Below are 17,913 nucleotides of genomic sequence, written 5' to 3' on the forward strand. Positions count from 1 at the left end.
AGTAAAGATTAAACCCAGTATAGAACCACTGTCTGGAAAGACCCTTAGTGTGACCCGTCATGCATGTACGTGTCTAGAGGCCAAAGCTTTAGAAAATGTCTTGAATGTTTTGCCAATATCTAAATTCTTCAGGACTAAAGAACAGCTTGGTTGACTTGTTTCTTTTAGAAAATTCTATCTTATACTAAACCCGTTTATGTAATTTCAGCAGAGAGGATGGTGGTGTATTTTGGCAACTGGGGTATCTTTCCAAAGGCTCAGCTCTGGGAGATTTGTTATGAATTGATGGATCTTTTCATTATGGGAACCAGATACATCAAGTGCAGAATATTTTCCAGGCATTTGAATGTGCCTTGTGCTTATTAGGCTTCTGAAAACAGAAGTATCAATGCTTTTTACTTAAAAAGAGAAAAGATAAACTACAGGGCAAAGGCTAAATTGATGCTTTCCCTTATCAAAGACCACTATTTTCAGAGCACTACAAAAACTGACTTTGTGAAAATGGTTTATGATGTGGCATTTTTGAAACATAATTTTTCAATTTAAAAGTTTAAATATATGACAAATACGCACATGTGAACACATTAATTTTTGTTTTTGTCCTTCTTGTTTCTGAAACCCTTCCAACTATTTAAACTTTTTGCGATCTATCCATCTGAAAAAGGTCTAATATCCAGAATCTACAAGGAACTTAAACAAATTTACAGGAAAAAAACAAACAACCCCATCAAAAAGTAGGTGAAGGATATGAACAGACACTTCTCAAAAGAAGACATTTATGCAGCCAACAAACATATGAAAAAAAGCTCATTATCACTGGTCATTAGAGAAATGCAAATCAAAACCACAATGAGATACCATCTCACACCACTTAGAATGGCGATTATTAAAAAGTCTGGAAACAACAGATGCTGGCAAGATGCAGAGCATCTTGGATGCAGAGAAATGGGAACGCTTTTACACTGTTGGTGGGAATGTAAATTAGTTCAACCATTGTGGAAGACAGTGTGGCAATTCCTTAAAGATCTAGAACCAGTAATACCATTTGACCCAGCAATCCCATTACTGGGTATACACCCAAAGGATTATAAATCATTCTACTGTCAAGACACGTGCATACGTATGTTTATTGCAGCACTATTCACAATAGCAAAGACTTGGAACCAACCCAAATGCCCATCAATGATAGACTGGATAAAGAAAATGTGGCACATATACACCATGGAATACTATGCAACCATAAAAAAGAATTAGTTCATGTCCTTTGCAGGGACATGGATGAAGCTTGAAACCATCATCCTCAGCAAACTAACACAGGAACAGAAAACCAAACACCGCATGTTCTCACTCATAATTGGGAGCTGAACAATCAGAACACATGGACACAGCAAGGGGAACTTCACACACCAAAGCCTGTCGGGGAGTCGGGGGAAAGGGGAGGGAGAGCATCAGGACAAATACCTAATGCATGCGGAACTTAAAACCTAGATGACGGGGTTGATAGGTGCAGCAAACCATCATGGCACATGTAAACCTATGTAACAAACCTACACATTCTGCACATGTATCCTAGAACTTAAAGTAAAATAAAATTTTTTAAAAAAGAAGCACATAGAAGGGGAGGAGCCAAGATGGCCGAATAGGAACAGCTCCGGTCTACAGCTCCCAGCGTGAGCGACACAGAAGACGGGTGATTTCTGCATTTCCTTCTGAGGTACCGGGTTCATCTCACTAGGGAGTGCCAGACAGTGGGCGCAGGACAGTAGGTACAGCGCACCCTGCGCCAGCCGAAGCAGGGCGAGGCATTGCCTCACTTGGGAAGTGCAAGGGGTCAGGGAGTTCCCTTTCCTGGTCAAGGAAAGGGGTGACAAACGGCACCTGGAAAATCGGGCCACTCCCACCCGAATACTGCGCTTTTCCGACAGGCCTAGGAAACGGCGCACCAGGAAATTATAGCCCGCACCTGGCTCGGAGGGTCCTACGCCCACGGAGTCTCACTGATTGCTAGCACAGCAGTCTGAGATCAAACAGCAAGTCGGCAGTGAGGCTGGGGGAGGGGCGCCCGCCATTGCCCAGGCTCCCTTAGGTAAATAAAGCAGCCGGGAAGCTCAAACTGGGTGGAGCCCACCACAGCTCAAGGAGGCCTGCCTGCCTCTGTAGGCTCCACCTCTGGGGGGCAGGGCACAGACAAACAAAAAAACAGCAGTAACCTCTGCAGACTTAAATGTCCCTGTCTGACAGCTTTGAGGAGAGCAGTGGTTCTCCCAGCATGCAGCTGGAGACCTGAGAACGGGCAGACTGCCTCCTCAAATGGGTCCCTGACCCTTGACCCCCAAGCAGCCTAACTGGGAGGCACCCCCCAGTAGGGGCAGACTGACACCTCACACAGCCGGGTACTCTTCTGAGACAAAACTTCCAGAGGAACGATCAGACAGCAGCATTCGCGGATCACGAAATTCCGTGGTTCTGCAGACACCGCTGCTGATACCCAGGCAAACAGGGTCTGGAGTGGACCTCTAGCAAACTCCAACAGACCTGCAGCTCAGGGTCCTGTCTGTTAGAAGGAAAACTAACAAACAGAAAGGACATCCACACCAAAAACCCATCTGTACATTACCATCATCAAAGACCAAAAGTAGATAAAACCACAAAGATGGGGGAAAAAACAGAGCAGAAAAACTGGAAACTCTAAAAAGCAGAGTGCCTCTCCTCCTCCAAAAGAACGCAGTTCCTCACCAGCAACGTAACAAAGCTGGACGGAGAATGACTTTGACGAGTTGAGAGAAGAAGTCTTCAGATGATCAAACTACTCCAAGCTACAGGAGGAAATTCAAACCAAAGGCAAAGAAGTTGAAAACTTTGAAAAAACTTTAGACGAATGTATAACTGGAATAACCAATACAGAGAAGTGCTTAAAGGAGATGATAGAGCTGAAAGCCAAGGCTAGAGAACTACGTGAAGAATGCAGAAGCCTCAGGAGCCAATGCGATCAACTGGAAGAAAGGGTATCAGTGATGGAAGATGAAATAATGAAATTAAGCGAGAAGGGAAGTTTAGAGAAAAAAGAATAAAAAGAAACGAACAAAGCCTCCAAGAAATATGGGACTATGTGAAAAGACCAAATCTGCGTCTGATTGGTGTACCTGAAAGTGACGGGGAGAATGGAACCAAGTTGGAAAACACTCTGCAGGACATTATCTAGGAGAACTTCCCCAATCTAGCAAGGCAGGCCAACATTCAGATTCAGGAAATACAGAGAACGCCACAAAGATACTCCTCGAGAAGAGCAACTCCAAGACACATAATTGTCAGATTCACCAAAGTTGAAATGAAGGAAAAAATGTTAAGGGCAGCCAGAGAGAAAGGTCGGGTTACCCACAAAGGGACGCCCATCAGACTAATAGCGGATCTCTCAGCAGAAACTCTACAAGCCAGAAGAGAGTGGGGGCCAATATTCAACATTCTTAAACAAAAGAATTTTCAACCCAGAATTTCATATCCAGCCAAACTAAGCTTCATAAGTGAAGGAGAAATAAAATACTTTACAGACAAGCAAATGCTGAGAGATTTTGTCACCATCAGGCCTACCCTAAAAGAGCTCCTGAAGGAAGCACTAATCATGGAAAGGCACAACCGGTACCAGCCACTGCAAAATCATGCCAAAATGTAAAGACCATCGAGACTAGGAAGAAACTGCATCAACTAACGAGCAAAATAACCAGCTAACATCATAATGACAGGATCAAATTCACACATAACAATATTAACTTTAAATGTAAATGGACTAAGTGCTCCAATTAGAAGACGCAGACTGGCAAATTGGATAAAGAGTCAAGACCCATCAGTGTGCTGTATTCAGGAAACCCATCTCACGTGCAGAGGCACACATAGGCTCAAAATAAAAGGATGGAGGAAGATCTACCAAGCAAATGGAAAACAAAAAAAGGCAGGGGTTGCAATCCTAGTCTCTGATAAAACAGACTTTAAACCAACAGAGATCAAAAGAGACAAAGAAGGCCATTACATAATGGTAAAGGGATCAATTCAACAAGAAGAGCTAACTATCCTAAATATATATGCACCCAATACAGGAGCACCCAGATTCATAAAGCAAGTCCTCAGTGACCTACAAAGAGACTTAGACTCCCACACAATAATAATGGGAGACTTTAACACCCCACTGTCAACATTAGACAGATCAATGAGACAGAAAGTTAACAAGGATACCCAGGAATTGAACTCAGCTCTGCACCAAGTGTACCTAATAGACATCTACAGAACTCTCCACCCCAAATCAACAGAATATACATTTTTTTCGGCACCACACCACACCTATTCCAAAATTGCCCACATACTTGGAAGTAAAGCTCTCCTCAGCAAATGTAAAAGAACAGAAATTATAACAAACTGTCTCTCAGACCACAGTGCAATCAAACTAGAACTCAGGATTAAGAAACTCACTCAAAACTGCTCAACTACATGGAAACTGAACAACCTGTTCCTGAGTGACTACTGGGTACATAACGAAATGAAGGCAGAAATAAAGATGTTCTTTGAAACCAACGAGAACAAAACACAACATACCAGAATCTCTGGGACGCATTCAAAGCAGTGTGTGAGGGAAATTTATAGCACTAAATGCCCACAAGAGAAAGCAGGAAAGATCCAAAATTGATACCCTAACATCACAATTAAAAGAACTAGAAGAGCAAGAGCAAACACATTCAAAAGCTAGCAGAAGGCAATAAATAACTAAAATCCGAGCAGAATTGAAGGAAATAGAGACCCAAAAAACCCTTCAAAAAATTAATGAATCCAGGAGCTGGCTTTTTGAAAGGATCAACAAAATTGATAGACCGCTAGCAGGACTAATAAAGAAAAAAAGAGAGAAGAATCAAATAGACACAATAAAAAATGATAAAGGGGATATCACCACCGATCCCACAGAAATACAAACTACCATCAGAGAATACTACAAACACCTCTATGCAAATAAACTAGAAAATCTAGAAGAAATGGATAAATTCCTCGACACATACACTCTCCCAAAACTAAACCAGGAAGAAGTTGAATCTGAATAGACCAATAAGAGGCTCTGAAATTGTGGCAATAATCAATAGCTTACCAACCAAATAGAGTCCAGGACCAGATGGATTCACAGCCGAATTCTACCAGAGGTACAAGGAGGAACTGGTACCATTCCTTCTGAAACTATTCCAATCAATAGAAAAAGACGGAATCCTCCCTAACTCATTTTATGAGGCCACCATCATCCTGATACAAAAGCCAGGCAGAGACACAACCAAAAAAGAGAATTTTAGACCAATATCCTTGATGAACATTGATGCAAAAATCCTCAATAAAATACTGGCAAACCGAATCCAGCAGCACATCAAAAAGCTTATCCACCATGATCAAGTGGGCTTCATCCCTGGGATGCAAGGCTGGTTCAATAGATGCAAATCAATAAATGTAATCCAGCATATAAACAGAACCAAAGACAAAAACCACATGATTATCTCAATTGATGCAGAAAAGGCCTTTGACAAAATTCAACAGCCCTTCATGCTAAAGACTCTCAACAAATTAGGTATTGATGGGAAGTATCTCAAAATAATAAGAGCTATTTATGACAAACCCACAGCCAATATCATCCTGAATGGGCAAAAACTGGAGGCATTCCCTTTGAAAACTGGCAAAAGACAGGGATGCCCTCTCTCACCACTCCTATTCAACATAGTGTTGGAAGTTCTGGCCAGGGCAATTAGGCAGGAGAAGGAAATAAAGGGTATGCAATTAGGAAAAGAGGAAGTCAAATTGTCCCTGTTTGCAGACGACATGATTGTATATCTAGAAAACCCCATTGTCTCAGCCCAAAATCTCCTTAAGCGGATAAGCAACTTCAGCAAAGTCTCAGGATACAAAATCAATGTACAAAAATCACAAGCATTCTTATACACCAATAACAGACAAACAGAGAGCCAAATCGTGAGTGAACTCCCATTCACAATCGCTTCAAAGAGAATAAAATACCTAGGAATCCAACTTACAAGGGACGTGAAGGACCTCTTCAAGGAGAACTACAAACCACTGCTCAGTGAAATAAAAGAGGATACAAACAAATGGAAGAACATTCCATGCTCATGGGTAGGAAGAATCAATATCATGAAAATGGCCATACTACCCAAGGTAATTTATAGATTCAATGCCATCCCCATCAAGCTACCAATGACTTTCTTCACAGAATTGGAAAAAACTACTTTAAAGTTCATATGGATCCAAAAAAGAGCCCGCATCGCCAAGTCAATCCTCAGCCAAAAGAACAAAGCTGGAGGCATCACGCTACCTGACTTCAAACTATACTACAAGGCTACAGTAACCAAAACAGCATGGTACTGGTACCAAAACAGAGACATAGATCAATGGAACAGAACAGAGCCCTCAGAAATAACACCGCATATCTACAACTATCTGATCTTTGACAAACCTGAGAAAAACAAGCAATGGGGAAAGGATTCCCTATTTAATAAATGATGCTGGGAAAACTGGCTAGCCATATGTAGAAAGCTGAAACTGGATCCCTTCCTTATACCTTATACAAAAATTAATTCAAGATGGATTAAAGACTTAAACGTTAGACCTAAGACCATAAAAACCCTAGAAGAAAACCTAGGCATTACCATTCAGGACATAGGCATGGGCAAGGACTTCATATCTAAAATACCAAAAGCAATGGCAACAGAAGCCAAAATTGCCAAATGGGATCTAATTAAACTAAAGAGCTTCTGCACAGCAAAAGAAACTACCATCAGAGTGAAGAGGCAACCTACAAAATGGGAGAAAATTTTTGCAACCTACTCATCTGACAAAGGGCTAATATCCAGCATCTACAATGAACTCCAACAGATTTACAAGAAAAAAAACAAACAACCCCATCAAAAAGTGGGTGAAGGATATGAACAGACACTTCTCAAAAGAAGACATTTATGCTGCCAAAAGACACATGAAAAAATGCTCATCATCACTGGCCATCAGAGAAATGCAAATCAAAACCACAATGAGATACCATCTCACACCAGTTAGAATGGCGATCATTAAAAAGTCAGGAAACAACAGGTGCTGGAGAGGATGTGGAGAAATAGGAACACTTTTACACTGTTGGTGGGACTGTAAACTAGTTCAACCCTTGTGGAAGTCAGTGTGGCGATTCCTCAGGGATCTAGAACTAGAAATACCATTTGACCCAGCCATCCCATTACTGGATATATACCCAAAGGACTATAAATCATGCTGCTATAAAGACACATGCACACGTATGTTTATTGCGGCACTTTTCACAATAGCAAAGACTTGGAACCAACTCAAATGTCCAACAATGATAGACTGGATTAAGAAAATGTGGCACATATACACCATGGAATACTATGCAGCCATAAAAAATGATGAGTTCATGTCCTTTGTAGGGACATGGATGAAATTGGAAATCATCATTCTCAGTAAACTATTGCAAGGACAAAAAACCAAACACCGCATGTTCTCACTCATAGATGGGAATTGAACAATGAGAACACATGGACACAGGAAGGGGAACATCACACTCTGGGGACTGTTGTGGGGTGGGGGGAAGAGGGAGGGATAGCATTAGGAGATATACCTAATGCTAAATGACGAGTTAATGGGTGCAGCACACCAGCATGGCACATCTATACATATGTAACTAACCTGCACGTTGTGCACATGTACCCTAAAACTTAAAGTATAATAAAAAAAAAAGCACATAACCTCCAAAAAAAAATTTCAACAATTAAAAAGTACCATAGTCTGTTAGCATTTCAAATGTTGGTAAACTTTCATTTAGGACTTTCTTGGTATTTGATTCTGAACTTGCCAGTTTATTAACTAGAATCATTTTAAAGTAAGATTTATTGCACTAGGAGCTGACATGAGTTGCTTTGAACTCATAAAGTGAGCTGCCAAAAAGTATTTTCCTACATTTTTCTTAGTAATATTTTCAGAAATGTCTACAATGATGCAATTTAAAGTATTTAATTGGAAAACATTTTACGTTTAAAATTACTTTTAATAAAACCAGAGAAACAAAATATTTTTTGTAATCTTTCTGCAACTAAAGCAGTTGCTATTCCAGTTTTGGGACCTTGCTGTTGGTCACATACCTGGAGGTGTTCATGGGAAGGTGTTCTCATGGCCTCCGGTCTGTGATGTCGGTGAAAAGGCACCACGAGGCAGCCATTCTCAGACACATTCACTTGGCAGAGCCCCAGATGCTCCTTGTGGGACTTTATAAAGCACAGCATGCACCACACACTGGTGGTGCCCCTGTCACATGCCCAGAGCTCACCTTGAGCTTTGGTGGACAACGTCCCCGTATGTTGAGGGCTTCCCACCTCAAGAGTTCATATTCTATAGTCATTAAAATTAATGCTGGAGAATATATAATGGTATGTGTTCGTGATACAGCATGGAGAAAAATCAGTATACAAAACCTGCGGTGTTTAAAAGTGTTTGTCCATGTGTGCATGTGTATCATTTTTTTTAGGAAAAGACTCCAGAATATTAGCACTGCTTACATCCAAATAGTAGAATGGGGGGGGATTTATCTTTTTGCCAATCTTTTTTTTTTTAGTTTAGTTTTTTTTTTTTAAGCATTAACAAGTAGTATTATTGTAATTCAAAACAAAAATTTTTGGAAAATGTATGGGGTCCCGGTGGATCAATAGTTTCTCCCATTTCAGATGTACACTGTTCTCCCCACAGAGCTGACCCCCATGTGGGTCGGTGTGGGGAGACCCGACAGAGCTGGGGTAAAGGAGAATCACTTGCTCTCCCTCCCCTGACCCTTACTAAAGCAGAACTTGAGGACTGTTCACAGATCAGCCTCTCCCATCAGGGTGAGGCAGGGATGGGAGGGGACCTGCTCCATCACTCCATGGTCAGGCTTGGCCCTTTAGCAGAAGGCCAAGAAGAGCTCCCCTGCTAAAGAGGGGAGGGAGGAGTTGCCAGGAGCTAGACGAGCTCCTCTGTGAGTGCTCCCAGGCAGCCAGCTCCCCTCCGCAGTGCCTGTCAAAACACCCACTGCACTCACATCATCTGGTTATGTGTCTGTTTCCCTGGCTTGTTGAGGGCACGGGGCAAGCACTCAATAACTGTGGTGACGGGGACATTGTTGTGTCTCCTCATCCTGGACCTGAGGAAAGGAAAGGTTTCCCTGGAGCACACAGAAGAGCCCAGTGATGGCCCCTCCCATCTCCTCTATCGGTGGAGCATCAGCTCTGCGATCCCTGAATTCTTTCAGGCTCTCACTTTCTCTGATTCCACCTCGCAGCCAGTAAATGTCTACACCAAGGAGGATATGAAAGTACGAGACGTAGCCCTGGTCCTTCCATCGAGGAAGTCAAGGAGTGCATGCAGGACGACAACTAGCACTTGCAAGGCACTCCTTATGCGCCAGGTGAAATGCACATAAAACTGACCATTTTAAAGTGAACAATCAGTCGCATTTAGTACATTCACAATGTTGTGCAACCACTCCTTTTATGTAGTTCCCAAACATTTTCATCACCCCAAAATGAAACCTTGCACCCATGAAGCAGCCACTTCCCATTCTCCCCTCCACTCAGCCCCTGGAAACCACCAATCTGCTTTCTGTTTCCATAGATTTACCTATTCTGGATATTTCATATAAATTGAATTACATAATATGTGACCTGTGTCTGGCTTCTTTCACTTCACATAATGCCTTTGAGGTTTAACCACATGGTGCCATGCATCAGTTCTGCATTCCTTTTTCTGGCTGAGTAATACTCCATTGTTTGTACATACCACAGTTTATTTATCCATTTATCCATCTATGGACAAAATACATTTCAAGGACACTTGAAATATATTAACTCATTGAATTCTGTCCACAGAGACAGATGCAGTATTGTCCATAAATTTATAAAGTAGAAACTAAGGCATGAGTCACATGCCTAAGATCACATACTATTAAGCAGAATAAGGACTCCAGCCCAGACAGCCCAGTACCAAAGGCTTTCCTTGTAACCACTACTCTCTACTATCTCACAGAAAACAACCCCAAATAGCACAACATGGGGGCTAAGCTGTCTAGTGGGGCTTCAAATGCTGTATGTTTCAAATGCTGTATGGGGAGGTCCCTGGGCTGTCATGGAAGCTTCCTGGAGAAGCAGGATCATGTAAGGTCTAACTCGGGGCAGGTCAGGGTGATGTGAGTGACCAACTCACTCAAAACACAGCCATTCATGGGTGTTCAGTAAAACTGGCTCTAGAACCAGTGATGACTTCATCCCAAGGATCCCACAAGGGAAGGTGCTTGTCTTTCCCTGCACAGCATACAGCTCTTTGGGCAGAGTTCTGGACCCAAGCTTCTTTCAAATATGTTACAAACAGCAAGAGAAGCTGGCTGTTCCTTCTGTCTGGCTGCATCTGTCTAATGGTTTAGAGAGTGGGACATTTCCATCCTCCTTTCTCCGAGCATCCTTGAAAGCCTTCCCAAAAAGCAATGCACCTTGGAGAAATGTAATGCTGGAGAGGAAAGTGGTGTTCAGGAGAGGGGAGTCTGTTCCAGGAACTGGTACACAAGAGCTAGAGGCTGGGTGGGGTAGGGAACATCTTAAACTAAGTTCTCCGCCTTGTTTCCAGTGTTCTTCCTGTAGATCAGGGCTGAGGACACCCGGCTGCATGCTCTTCACCCCTTCACCAGAATTCCTAAAGTCCATGCTCATGGATCCTGGGAAATCAAGAAGGCTGGGGGATGCTGGCAAGCCTCAGCAAGACTGCCCGGGGCCAACCCTGAAGCCTTCATTCCCCAGGCCCACTCAGCCCAGCTGGCCAGCAAAGGCAGGCAGGGCCTCCATGTCCACACATGAGAATGACCTGCAGCTGTTCTTTCTCTAGGCTGAGGTCAAAGATTCCCATTGCAGCTTGAGGGGTGAGGGTAAAAGTCTACAATCCAGCTCCTAGGAAATCTTTAAAATTTAGGTCTGGGATGAGCCTGTCGGTAGATTAGGTAGAGAACTTTTATGAAGTTAAGGGTAAACTGGCTGGTCTGGGTCTAGAACTGGGAATGGTGTCTAGCAGCACATTTTTGAGAACATGCAGGCAGGTTTGGTATGTCATGGAGTGTGTGTGTGAGTGTGTGAGGGTGTGTGTGTGTGAGAGTGTGTGTGTGTGAGTGTATGTGACAGAGTGCATGTGTCGTGAGTGTGTGATGTGTGCAAGTGTGTGGGAGTGGGAGTGTGCATGTATGTGTTGAATGAGTGTGTGTGTGTGTAAATGTGTGAGTGTGTGGGAGTGGGAGTGTGTAAGCGTGTGTGAGCATGTGTGTGAGAGTGTGTGTGTGGGAGTGGGCGTGTGTAAGCATGTGTGTGTGTCAGTGTATGTGAGAGAGTGCATGTGTCATGTGTGTGAGATGTGTGTAAGTGTGTGGGAGTATGAGTGTGTGAGTGTGCATGTGTGTGTGTTGAATGAGTGTGTGAGTGTGTGTGTGTGAGCGTGTGTGTGTAAGTGTGTGAGTGGGAATGGGGTAAGCATGTGTGAGTGTGTGTGTGAGCGTGTGTGTGTGAGAGCACGCGTGTGTGTGTGTGAGCGTGTGTGTGTGCGAGCGTGTGTGAGTGTGTGTGGGAGTGGGAGTGTGTGAGAGTGTGTGTGTGAGAGTGTGTGCCTGTGTCTCTGGATACACAGACATCCTGGAGCATATGCACATTTCCTTTCTCGTTCGAATAAACCCTACAGATAACAAAGTGCTTTAACATCCGGTCTCTGCAGCCCTCCAGAGGAGGCAGGGCAAGCACTATTAAGCCCACTACAAACAGGTCAGCTGAAGCCCCCCTCAGTGACTTGCCCAGGGTCACAGGAAGAATGAGTGGCGGAGCCCCGAGCCTGTGTGCTCCCTTCTGTGCCGGGCTGCTTCTCCTGGGCATGGCTGTGCCTTGTGCATGGGACACTTCTCCTTTGATGTGCCCTGGGTGCCTTAAGCAACTTAGATATTGCTCAGGTAGGGTGAAGGGAAAATGTATATTCAGGTCATATTACTCAAAACAAAATAATGTAGACTAAATGACTTTGAAAACATATTTATTTTTCACAATACTGGAGGTGTGAAGTCCAAGTTCAAGGTGTCAGCTAGATTGGTTCCTGGTGAGGGCTCTCCTCCTGGTTTGCAGGCAGCCACTTTCTCTTTGCATCCTCACCTGGTGGGAAGAGAGAGACAGTGCTCTCTTTTCTTACCAGAACCATCATGAGGGCCCCACCCCATGACTTCATGTAACCCTAATTACCTACCAAAGGCCCATCTCCAAATACCATCACATTGGTTGTTAAGCTTCAACAAAGGAATTTGGGGAGGACACAAACATTCGTCTACAGCATGGGTGGAAACCCATTTCTTCCTCACTGCCTGTGGGGACTGCACGCTGCAGCCATCGAGACAGTGGGCATGTTCTCCTTACAACTCGATCCGACTCCCCTAGAAGAGGGGGCAGGGAAGGAGGGCAAAGCTGGGAGAGATGAAGAATATTAAGAAGAGAATAGGGTAGCCAGATTTAGCAAATAAAAATATAAAATACCTAGTTCTGAATTTAAAATATAAAATGCCTAATTCTGAATTTCAGATAAAGAACAAATAATTTTTTAGTGTAAGTATGTCCCAAACTAAGCATGGCAAAGGACATGTTTATGCTAAAAAAGTATGTATTATGTAATAATAAATTATTATTATTTTCTGCAAGTCACATTAACTGGGCATCCTGTATTTTTATCTGGCAACCCTAAAAGAGAAGGGCCAAAAACTGTTGAGCAAAGTCAGTGGATTCCAGGAGGAACTATTGCTGGATTTCTGGACTGATGCTCACTTTATAATACTTAACTGTTTTTAGCCCCTTCCCTCCCTCCCTCGCTTTCTTCTTCCTTCCTTTCTTTTCTTTCTTTCTTTCTTTCTCTTTCTTTCTTTCTTTCAGATAAGGTCTCACTCTGTCACTGAGGTTGGAGTGCAGTGGCACAATCTCAGCTCACTGTGGCCTCAATCTCCCAGGATCATGGGATCCTCCCACCTTAGCCTCCTGATTAGCTGAGATTACAGGTGTGCACTACCATGCCCAGCTAATTTGTGTATTTTTTTGTAGAGATGGGGTCTCACTATGTTGTTGAGGCTGGTCTTGAACTCCTGGGCTCAAGCAATCCGCCTGTCTCAGCTTCCTAAAGTACCAAGATTACAGGCGTTAACCACCTCACCCAGAAACTTCTATTTTTAAAAGCCATGGTCTCTTTAGGTGTTCTCTATCACTCTAAGTCAAAACTATTCCTTAAACATACAGGGCTCGAAGTGTTGATCTCCTGGAGAGCCTGGTCACCTCCAAGCCATAGGGCTTACAGTAGGCTGTCTTCAAACAAGCAAGGAAGTGATAGGCTTTCTACCCCGACTCAGATCTAGGTTTCAGGACTCATTCTAGGGACAGCTGCAACTGCCAAATAGACTATGAGGAAACTTTCTCAGTGTTCTAGAAAAAAAAAAAAATGGAGGAGAAAGTGAGGAGGGGGAAGGAGAAAGAGAGTTAAAATAAAACAAAGAGAGAGACAGAGAAAATTAATGATTATATCAGGCCTCTTCCAACTCCCTCCTCTTTCCCTGGAGCACAGGAGTAAATATTAAGAAGAGAAGGATGAGATTTCTACCGTAACTGAGGAAAATTACAAAACATGAGAGTTTGAAGAGACAATAAGGAAGATAGAGGCCAATCCTGTAATTTTTCAGATGAAGAAAGTCAGGCCCAGGGAGAAGAAATTACTGTATTCAGATCCCACAGTTATAAGGATTCAAGCCAATACTGGATCCTAACCCAGTGTTTACTGTTCTGTGCAGTGTTCCATTATTCGTGGAGTGCTAACAATGAAAAAAAGTGTAGAAATGATATAGTTCAACCTCCTTATTTTAAAATAAGAAAAGATATATTGAGAGAGGTCAAATAATTTGCTTAAAGTCACAGTTGGCTTTTTGCTACCAATCCAACCTTCTTTTCCCTAGTCTGTGCACATACACACAACAATGTGTTGCATAATATCAAAATTATTTCAAAAATCAACCCAGAGCAAATGTACTTATTCAGGAAAGCAATGGAAATAGGAAATACAGCAAACATAAAAATACCTCACCCCTATGACTCAATTTATACTGGTCCATGAACAGTTAACAGTTTTCAACACCTAACACTTCTCTTCCTGTGCTAACTGGCAGCCAGAGTTATTTTGCAAAACTATGTTTCCAAGTCCTCAAGAGGAATACACGTGTAAGTATGCTTTAAATTTGCAAATGTTTTATCTTTGAGCTCCTTAAACAGTAACACTATTAATCTTCATATTTAAGCTGCTGTTAAGTTTGTTATGATATGTTTATACATACGTGTGTGTGTGTGTGTGTGTGTGTGTGTCTACGCGGAACTTTTTTCGGCTGGTCATGTGACTCCTAGAACTGTATCCTTCCATCCACTATGCATTTCCCTACGTAAATAATATTGGCTTTCACTGGTGATGGAAACAAGACAGAAGGAATGAGGTCAAGGAGGAAATAAATTTGGATAGAAAGAAGCCATCAAAACCCTGTGAATAGAATTCACAAGCAAGTTTTGGTGACTCGTAAGAGCACACAGAGGAGACACAGGGATTCTTCAGGAGCAGGCTCCTGTAGGGGAGCAGGAGCTGCACAGCGGGAGTGTGGAGGGGCACAGGTCTGCACCAGGATGCACCAAGGGCACCTGGGAAGTGCTGAGGGCCAGGCCACACTTAACTCGGGTCTGTGCCCTGCAGTGGGAAGAAGCCTCAGAGTATTTTCACCCTGCGAAACTCCTCTGTGCAAGAAAAGACCAGTTGATGTCCTTGAAAAGTTTCCTATTGGACCAGTTCATTCTTATTTCAAAATGTTATGTTATTATATTTTTTAGAGACACGGTCTCGCTATGTTGCCCAGGCTAGACTCAAACTCCTGAGCTAAGTGAGCTTCCCATCTCAGCCTCCTGAGTTGCTACCAGGAGGAACTGAGCTTGCCCAGTTCATTTTTAATGAGGCCAAACACATTGGTCATGCAGCTCACACACAAAAGGGAATGTCTGTAGTTCTGGTCAGTCACAAACTCATTGTACTTTACAGAGGAAGCTCCATGCAGAATGTTGAAATATTATCCTGTAAAGGTTGACTCTAAGTACACAGAAGCAGTGTAGGGGCACAGACAGCTCAGTTGAGCACTCAGCATATCAAACAAGAAAGCATATGGTGGTTTCCCTCTACCCAGAGCAGGGTCTGATAGAGGAGCAAGCCTGGACTTTGTTCTTGGGCAAATTGCCCCATTAGGGGAGGAAGGAGCCCACTCTCCACACTTTCTGATTTGAAGCAGTGCCTGGGTCTAAGAAGAGTAAGGAATGCTTCCTGCTACAACCAAACTAGACTAGCCTGGGCCCTGAGACCCATGACCTCACATGTGCCTTTTTCTCCAGGCACACTGGAAAGCTTAGTCCCCCCGCCCCCGTGACTGTCTGTTCCCAAGATAGTCCCTTTGCATGGAGAATCCTTGCCCATCCCACCCACCCCCACACCATAAAAAGTCAATGTTAGAAGGTTTGAATGGATTTAGTGATCATGCACTCCAACCCTGCCTATCTGTTCATCGAAGTCCACTTCAAATACCACTTTATAAAGACATTGCGGTTCTTCTGTCTCCCAATTCATTGGTGGTACTTTGGTGCTCTCTTATGGTATACATCACATTCAGTCTTGTATTAGAGTTGTTTGTGTACATATTTTCTGCCCTCACTCCAGGGCCAGGTTAAAACTTAGAAATCTTAAAATATTTTGGCCTCCTAAAAATTAAACAGTATCATTCATAGTTTCCACTATTAAATATTTTATGCTTTTGGAATAAAATATGTCATTCTTCACCCCTCCTTCTAAAAACCCCAAAACTTTGTTCCTCTGCTTTTCTAGTTTCCCATGTGCTGCTTAGTGTGCTTAGTGGGTTTTCCAGCAGCCCTGATCCCAAGCGCATGTGGGACCATGAGCATTTTCAAGACAAAAGTGTCCTTACTCTTTTTTATGAGCCTGCTAAGATTAAATATGGAGCTCAGAACACAGTATGAACACAAAAAATGTATGATGAAATGAATAGGGCTAGAATTAACTAATGAGAGCTCCTTGATGATGAGCAAGAAGAAGGTGAAATCATGCCATCCAAGGCTTCCCCGTGCCCCTGCAGACCACACAGCCCCTTTACACAGGAAATGACGTGATTCCTGATAAGCAAGCAGTACACACTACACAGCTTCCTTCCCTTCCTCCCCCTGCCACTCAGCACCTTTGGCAAATAGCGGCCTGCCTTCAGCCTTCATTAGGAAAGTATTCATGAGAGAGTGGCATTAACAGTGCACAAACTAATGCTTCTTCGAATTTTTCTGGGGTCTGCTGCTGCTACTGCTAAAATCCACTTGCCTTCAGACGCAGTTTCTCAAATGGCTTAAAAGCTTCTCTGCTTTTGATCCCTGCAGCATCACTTTCTACTCCCTCAATCAGAAACCAGAAGCCACCCACCCCCATTTCCTGTGTTCATGATAGTAGAAAGCTACAGAGAACAGTTGGCCTCTGAGCTGCAAGGTTATGGGCTGGGTAGGGAGGATCCATTGCAGGAGCACTGGAAAGCCTTGAGAACTCTGCCCTGCCTGTCCACACAGCAGTACCTTCACAGCCTTCTAGTAGTTCTGATCAGATTTCTGCCACTTAACGCGGCCCCACAGACTAAAAGCCATCATCTGGAATTTGGAGTAAAAGGGCCCACAGGAAATGAAGCACTCTAAGAAAATTCAGCTGGGAAGGTATTTTAAGGTCACTGACTGACTCCAAAGTGAAGGTAGAACCCATATTGACCGCAATTCATCACACTTCTGTAACTTCAGAACTCACTGCTGACTGGTGGAGAAGGTTGCAATTGCATTCAGTCCGAATCTCTGAACATATTATTTAGAAATATTAGCTTATCCAGCTGCCTACGGAGCTTCCCATCTGGGCTTTCAGTTGCTACATTCTCTAAAGCCGTATCAGACCCACACCTTACTAACACTATGTGCTTCTACAGCATTCACCCAGTGTTACAGCTCTTTTAGAATTTGTCTAGCAGGTTTTCCAGTCTTCACTGGAAAGCCCTTGCCCACCAAATATAAAAAATAATAAGGCATTCACCCCTGAACTTTAGCAGGGCTTCCAATCGCCTTTAAGCACTCATTTAAAAGAAAAGTCTTTTATTCCCTTATAATAGTATTAAATCATTAGCAAATGATTCTCAAAACTATTTTTTGAGTGCTCTCTTCTGTGTGAGAATGTAGGAAATGAAGACCAAGTATATGAAGTTGGACATGCCTAGTCCCAGGTGTCCTTTTCCTATTGGCACAGCTGCTGGCATTCACCCGTGCAAGCTTCTAGCTTGCTTGTCTATGTCTGCAGCTCGATTTTACAGGCTGCTCATTGTTAGAAAAGAAAACGATTTGAGGGCTGCTTTTCATTAAAAGGAAAACCTTACTGAGGACTTCCTTACCCTCACTATCTGCCTAAATAATTTCTTCTTAACTCCTATATCACTTATAAGAGGAGAAAGCAGACACACAGGGGGAACACAGTGTGACAGCACAGGCAGAGCCTAGAGGGATGCCCAGGAATGCCAAAGAGAGACACACAGACTGGTTTCTCTCTCACAGCCCCCAGAAAAACCTAACCCTGCCAGCAGCCGGATCTCAGACCTCTGGCCTCCGGAACTGTGAGAGAATAACTTTCTTCTGTTTTAAGATACCCAGCCTGTGGTCATTTATTACAGCAGCCCTAGCAAACGAACCCAGTGTGGTTTGG

General features: G+C 43.2%; 1 non-coding gene across 1 annotated transcript; it reads left to right on the plus strand.

The window, feature by feature from the left end:
• The first annotated feature begins 17,157 nt into the window (after positions 1-17,157).
• On the plus strand, positions 17,158-17,219 carry LOC129011033 (U7 small nuclear RNA). Its single transcript, XR_008493168.1, has one exon. It is a non-coding gene; the product is annotated as a U7 small nuclear RNA (small nuclear RNA).
• Positions 17,220-17,913: the final 694 nt, after the last annotated feature.

Source organism: Pongo pygmaeus, chromosome 10 (genome assembly GCF_028885625.2).
Source record: "Pongo pygmaeus isolate AG05252 chromosome 10, NHGRI_mPonPyg2-v2.0_pri, whole genome shotgun sequence".
Classification (NCBI taxonomy): domain Eukaryota; kingdom Metazoa; phylum Chordata; class Mammalia; order Primates; family Hominidae; genus Pongo; species Pongo pygmaeus.